Here is a 7,413-nt window from a genome sequence, read left to right on the forward strand (position 1 = left end):
GCAGGAGGGAGTCCTTGGGGACAGCTGGTGACACAGAGCCAGGGCACCCTGTGGCTCCTCCAGACAAAGAAAACCCAGCAAAGCCCAGAGAGCCCAGCCAGCAGCTCGTGGGGCTCCAGCAGTGTGGCATTCACAGCTTCTGAAAAATCCCTTCACCCAGGATTCTTCTCCTGGGAAGCTGAGAAGCCTCAGAGAAAAAGGAAAACAATAATTATCTCATTTGCTTCTCCTGTGTTTTGCTGCTTTGCAATGTGTTTGGAGGTTGTTTACCCACATGTGATTGTTTCATTGGTTTCATGTGAATTGTTCTGACTCAATGGCCAATCAGTGCCAAGCTGTGTCAAGGCTCTGCAGAGAGTCACGAGTTTTCATTATTATCTTTTTAACCTTCTGTCTGTATCCTTTCTGTATTGTTTAGTATAGTTTAATTTAGTATTATTTAATATATCTATTTATATTTATAATATATGTAATATATCTAATAGTATCATAAAATAATAAATTAGCCTTCTGAGAACATGGAGTCAAATTCATCATTCCTTCCTGCCATGAGGACGTGCCTCAAATACAATACAGCAGCACAGCCCTGCAGAAAACCCTGGGTGACAGGACTGGGACAGAGCTCTTCTGAAGGTAATTTTGGGGCTGGAAGTAGAGTACGTGGAGCAAACCCTCTGCTCCATTTCAAAGCTTTCATAACCAAGTTTAATACAGATCTGGAGAGGCAAAGTCTGATCCAAAGGCAATGGAAAAACATCAGGAGGACTTCACTGCTCTCACTAAAGCTGACAGAGGTACCCGCACAGCTGGAGATTCACTGCCTGAAATCCCCTTCAGCAGCAACATCTGACACTGAGTGACTCTGACACACATCCTCACGTAATGAAGTCAGAGAAACATCAGAATGGAAATGTAACAAATGGTTCCCAGCTTCCCCAGAGGCACTGGAATGTGGAGACAAGAGTCAGCTTACAGGTAAAATTGGTGGCAGTGAGATCCCCTGCCCTGTGCTGCTGGCTTGCAGCAGAGTTTCCTTTTCTGCAAAGCACACTCCTGCACTGAGAGCCTCTCTGGGGCATTCAGGAGGAAGAAACCTGTAAGGGAAGGTAAATATGAGGAGAGAAGTGACTAAGCAGAGGCTCTGAGGCGCACACAGAGCTGTCACACAGCCCAGGAGCCGTGCCAGGAGTCACAGCACTCCTGGAGAGCTCTCAGCCCTGCTTTGCCATGCTCTGAGCATAAAATAATTCACCTTTAAAAGGATGTGGTGTTGCCAGCCTCCAAGCCAGAGCCACCACTCAGGTCAAACATCCCCAAAGTTAGACCCAGCTCTGTCCTTGTTTGGTTTTTAATCAATGGCTTTCTCCAAAGCCCACTGAAATCCAGGAAAAAGCTCACACTGACTCAAGTGAGTCTGACCCAGACACCAAGCATGAGGCTTGACCAGGAATTGTTTCTTTGGCAAAAGGAGATTCCTTGGGCTTCCATCCTTTTCTCACATCTGTCAAGAGTTTTTATCTAATTCCTATAAACCAATATGAAACAACATCAATTCTATTTACTGTTTCTCCAAAGCAGTGCAGGAGTTTCCACCAGGCTGGATCATCCTTGCAGATCCCCTGCAGTGCCTCTCCCAGAAAAGAATACAGTTCACCTGAAGGCAATATTTCAGTGTGGACCAAGAAATATCACAGAAATCAGGGGAAAAGAGACATTTTCCAGCATCTGAAGCTCTTTATTAACAACAGGCTGAGTTCTGGAGATGAGAGCGTGCTGTAGGATTTGCACACTCCAAGTGGAGTTTAGCCTGTGGGAAGAGCCAAGCCCTCTCTGAGGGAGAAATCTGCAGATATAAAGTCTCTAATTTCTCCATAAGTAGAAAAGGCCATTTAATAGGAATGAAAACCTTCCCACCTTGAGTAAAAACAAATCAAGTACCAAGAGCAACACTGCCCTGAGCTCCCAGAGCTCCTTCAGCAAGACAAAAGGTAACTCAGGATGCCAAACCAAACCTGCTGCCCCCCAGCCCTGATCTCTGCCAGCTCTTTGGCACCATCCTTGCAGTGCCCGCTCTGTGCAGGGGCTGTGGAGCAATAAAAACCTCCCTGGAGCCAAGACAGTCTCCTTTGCACTCACATGGTAAAGGAAGAGGATTTTTTTTTTCTTTTTTTCAGTGTACAGTTCTGTCTTTCAGGGGAGGAGAAAGAATTCAGATCTAAGTGTAATGGTAGTGGTTTGAGTTTCTGCAGGAAATGACTTGGGGTTATTAATATGTATTTTTTTTTCCATTGTAAAATGATCTCAAATGCTTTAACACAAGGAGAAGATCCTAAAAATCCAGAACAGCTGAAAGTCACTGTAACAGCACACAATTTACACTCCTTATCTTCTGCAAAAAGCAAGGGCAAAACCTTTGCTCTCCTCACCTTTTCCTGTGGCCACTGTGTTCAGTACTGAAGGTCTCAGGCTTTTTGCAGCACCCCAAAGGTGTTTGATGGCTTTGGATGCACAAGAGGTGAGGAGCAGATTTTCATATCTGTCACACAGGTGCTTGAAATGACATAAAATTGGACTCAGTGACCCTGGGAGTGCCACCCCCAGGCAGACCCCCTGAGGGCACAGATCCACGGGGCACCTCCGACCTTTCCCTGCCGGGGCTCTGCTGTCCTCACTGGGCATCAGGAGCCACAGGGCACTTGCTCAGGAGTGCTGTGACTCAAAGTACAAGTCCCTCCGATGTTCTTTTTATCTGGGAGGGTTTTTAAAACCCATTCAACTACATTCTTGAAATAGTGCTGGCTGAAACCTGTTGCACAGCCCTCTTTAGGGGTCTTGCAGAGGGTTCTCTCCAGTGGCTCCTCCAGAGCTAGGACAGTTTGCATCTCAAACCTCTGAGTGAGGGGAGAAAGCTCTAACTTTGAAATAAGGTATACTTGTAAATTTAAATTTAAATTTAAAGGCATATTCAACTCTACAGGACTGATGTAAACATAGATGTTAATACATTCAGAAGCTGGGGATCAAATTTGCTTTTCCTTATATCTGTGCAGCTCAGGAGTGACTGTGCTGCAATCAGTGTGCACATTCCGTGCTCTCAGATAATCCCTTGCACCTGAGTGATGAGTGGCTCAGAAACAATTTCAGAGAGCAACAAGGCCCTGTGCATATTGCAGAGCATAAACATTGCTCCAGTGAGGCTCCATGGCCAAGCTGCAGGGATTTTACACCAGTGGGTGGTAACCTGAGAAAAGGTTATTGAGTCAGCAGCACAGCCAAATCAGGCTCTGGCTGTCCCGTGGGACACTGAGCTGCAGTTGCTTTCAATTCCTCTTTGTCATCCCTTCCCCTGCAATGTCACATTCCACTGACAGGCTCTGCACTACCAGATGATAACTGAGCCCCTAAGTTTGGGATTAAGAAATGAATGTACAGATCTCATCTGGCAGCACATGGATCAAACAACCCTCAGCCCTGGGTTTCTCCAGAGACATCCCTCCCTCTGCCCTTCTCACTCGGATGCTCTGACAGGGCCCCTCTGAACTTGGCCAAAGCAAAATACTTTCCTGATACTTTGGCAAGTGATCAGTTAAATCTTTTCACTTCCTGCACTTCTGATGGGAAGAGGATCATCCATGTGGTGACTGGGCACAAGAGTACCACGAGAAACATCAGCGCCCACCTGGCCAGGCAGAACTTGCACAACTAAAATCAAACTCAGCCAAAGCTGGACCTGTCATCCACAGCACCTCTGGCCAAAGCTCACATCGAGGACACAGATGCAGCATTTCACATGCTCCCTATCCTGAACTCAAAATTCACTCTCAACAATAAAATTCCACCCAGAGGGCATTTTAGGAGGACAAAGTGTACAAAGATGGTGCCTAAGAGGGAACCTCTGCTTCCAAACACTCATTTGGCCAGACAACATTTAGTTTTGGATCCTGTCACAGCTGAATGGAGCAAGCTGAATGGAACTGCCTTTCAATTTGCCAAGGCAACAGCCTTCACTGCCCACCATACATACCATGGCCTTCACAGCCAAACAACGGAGTGCCAGTTATTCACAGAGAATATCAAGGACTTTACAAGAAAAAAACTGGACATGGCTGCTCAAACAGCCCTCACCACATAGGCTGCTACTGTCTGCTTCCTAGCAAGAAGAAAAATGTGCTAAGTTCTAAAATTAGGTGCTGAACACCTGAAAAAAGTTCTGTTGAAAGCAGAGAATAAAATGCCACATGGAGCTATATTTTAAGATGGCTGGGTATGCTCAGCCTGAGCCACACGTGGCTCCAGAGGGGAAATTTTGTACCTGAAGTACATGTGCAAGGTAGTGCAAGGTATTGCCCACAGCAGCTGGGGCTGCCCCATCCCTGGAAGTGCCCAAGGCCAGGCTGAATGGGACTTGGAGCAATCTGGGATAGTGGAAGGTGCCCCTGCCCTTGGCAGGGGGTGGAATGAAATTAAGTTCCCTTCCAACCTAAACCATTCTGTGAGTCTATGCTTCTGTGTTATCATTTTCATACCAATACTTTTTAGAATATTACAAGAAAACCACATAGGGAATAACAGATCTTGAGGTTCATAAGACAATTTGATCCTTGATGACTTTGTGTGCAAGTCCCTGAGGAATTTACTCTGACAGTAATTATACACTGAGCTCCCTATTCCTGTTTGATTAAAATTCATCTTCCAAAAAAGCACTTGCAGCCCTTACTTAGACAGCTGGAGAAATGGAAAATTCACCACTTCTTGTGGTAACTTGTCACCCACACTGCTGAAAGATGTGTTCCTTGTGTACACAGACAAATGGGAAACATCAATATTCCAGACTCCTGCATTGTCCCCCTTTTAATTCTGATTGATCACGCTTCTCACACGCTCCAGGCCCAGTTCCACCCAGTAGGAAATGCTCTGTTAATGCCTGTGGGTGTGCAGAAGAGGCTCAGTGCATGCTGAGAGCAGAAGTGCCTTTTGTTCAGAGAACAGCTTTTGCTCTGCTGCAGAACAACTTCAGGCAGCAAACTCTGAAGAGTTTAACAGGACTGAGTTCCCATGGATATACATGTGTATCCTACGTGTTCAAGAAAACAAGTGTCTCTCAGGCTCAATGATGCCTGGTGTTGCTTAATTAAACATTCTTGTGCTGGAAGGAAAACCAGAAAGTTGAAATTAGGTATTTACTTTAGGTATTTACTAAACAGATGAAGTAATTCTCTGTCTAGAAGAACACACTACTCTGCTTACCTTGTGTGATCACCCAAAACAAATCAGGTAACAGAACAGAAAACAATATATCTGTCCTGTTCTCTCTTTTCCCTCTGTCCTGGCCACTAGATAAAGACAGATAAAAAAACAGAGAGAGAACAACTTCAAAACGAAAGGCGACAGGAAAGTTGCACGCAACCTAATTCTCAGAGATCACCTATTTATGCCAAAAATGGATCTCACTTGAAGCCTGTGGCAGCCAATCCCCTGGACTGCCATGCAGGCAGGATTTGGCCCTGCTGAAGCATCCGCTGCATTCCCAGCTGCTGTGTCCAGCTGCCGCAGAGGAATGCGCGGCTGCTGAGGGCGCTGGCACCGGGTGAGTCCCATCTTCCAGAGAAAAGCAAATTCCACCGCAGTGCTTGGAGCTGAGATTTGTCAGTGCCATGGCTGAAGCTGATGAAGTAACCCCCTGCCTGAAAATAATTCAATTTAGTTTCTTCTCCCTCACCAGCATGTTTGAGCCAGCCCTTTATTGAATATGGCTTTGAGCGTTTGGGGCGCATTGGAGAGAGACACGAACGCTGATGAGCAGCACCAGGAAGGAGAGCAGGGTTGGATTTGTGTATTTGTGTGTTCACCCCACAGCAGATTACAATCAAGTACTCGAGACAATATTTTTATAGGGCTGAATCCTGCTTCTACGAGTAAACGAGATTTTCACCGCTTCGTAGCATGGCACGGAGAATTGGACAACAGTTTGCACAAAAAGTACTTTCAGGAGGGATTAAAACAAGCAAATAAATATATATCGGTCATTTTAGCACTCTGGTTTAAACAGAAATGTCTGAAGGCATAAAAGCCAGTTAATTCCTATTGGAAATCAATGGTAGCTGAGGGAATAGAGCATTCTGGTACCCTTGGAAATTTGTCCTTTGACTACGGACTGCCCTATCTCTGCTTTCTCTAAAATAAGACGGAAATGCAAGGTGCTTACTGATTTTATAGCTGTCCCCAGACTTCTTGCCTAAGGGGAAAAGTTGTCTCTGTGAACCTTACATTCATCCCACTCTGTGCCTCCCCCTCTTCACAAGAACCAGCCACCACTAAAGCTTGAATTTTAAATCTTACGACAGCACTGCCGTGCTTTTCAGGGTAAAATCCAAAATACGAGCTATTTTCGGGGAGAAAGGAGGCTCTTTCAGCGCGGGTTCGCTGTCCACCTCCACCTCAGCCCCTGTCCGAGCGCATCCGCAGCGCTTTGCCCGGGGCATCTGCGGAGCGCGGCTGCCTCTGGCTCTCCCTGCCGGCCGCTGACGCCTCTTTGCCGGGGGAGCTGAAGCGCAGAGCGGAGCCGCACCGCCGGCGATGCCACCGCGGCAGGGCAGCGCCACATTCCAGCGGAATGACCGGGAAAACTTCAGAGGCTGACGCTGCCCGGCGGGGCTCGTTCCGCGGGGGGCGCGGGGCGCTCCGGACACGCTGCGGGAGCCCCGATCCCGGCGGGAAGAGCCCCATTCCCATCTCGGGGAGCCCCGTTCGCGGCTCGGAGAGCTTCATTCCCAGATCGAAGGGCCCCATTCCCGGCTCCAGGAGCCCCGTTCCCGGCGGGAAGAGCCCCGTTCCCATCTCAGAGAGCCCCGCTCCCGGCTGGGGGAGCCCCGTTCCCGGCGAGAAGAGTCCTATTCCCGGCTCGGGGAGCCCCGTTCCCAGCTCGGAGAGCTTCATTCCCATCTCGGGGGGCCCCATTCCCGGCTCGGGGAGCCCCGTTCCCGGCGGGAAGAGCCCCGTTCCCGTCTCAGAGAGCCCCGTTCCCAGCTCGGAGAGCCCCGTTCCCGTCTCAGAGAGCCCCGCTGCCGGCTCGGGGAGCCCCGTTCCCGGTTGGGACAGCCCCGTTCTCGTCTCGGGGAGCCCCGTTCCTGGCTCCGAGAGCCGCACTCCTAGCTCGGGGAGCCCCGTTCCCGGACGACAGAGCCCCATTCCCGGCTCGGCGAGCCGCTCCCCGCAGGGTCCCCGCCCGGGCTGAGCGCAGCCGGCGCTCCCGGTCCCGGGCGGCACCTGCGGGGCGGGCTCGGGGGGTGCCCGCGGTGGCGGAGCGGGGCAGCCCCGGCGGGGCGGGGGCGGCCCTTCCCCCGAGGGCAGCCCGGTACCGCCCTGCCTCCCGCGGGGGGCGGAGCGGCCGCCGCCGGGGCCGGGGGCTCGGGG

This window comes from Pyrgilauda ruficollis, unplaced genomic scaffold (assembly GCF_017590135.1).
Source record: "Pyrgilauda ruficollis isolate IOZ18807 unplaced genomic scaffold, ASM1759013v1 scaffold136, whole genome shotgun sequence".
Lineage (NCBI taxonomy): Eukaryota > Metazoa > Chordata > Aves > Passeriformes > Passeridae > Pyrgilauda > Pyrgilauda ruficollis.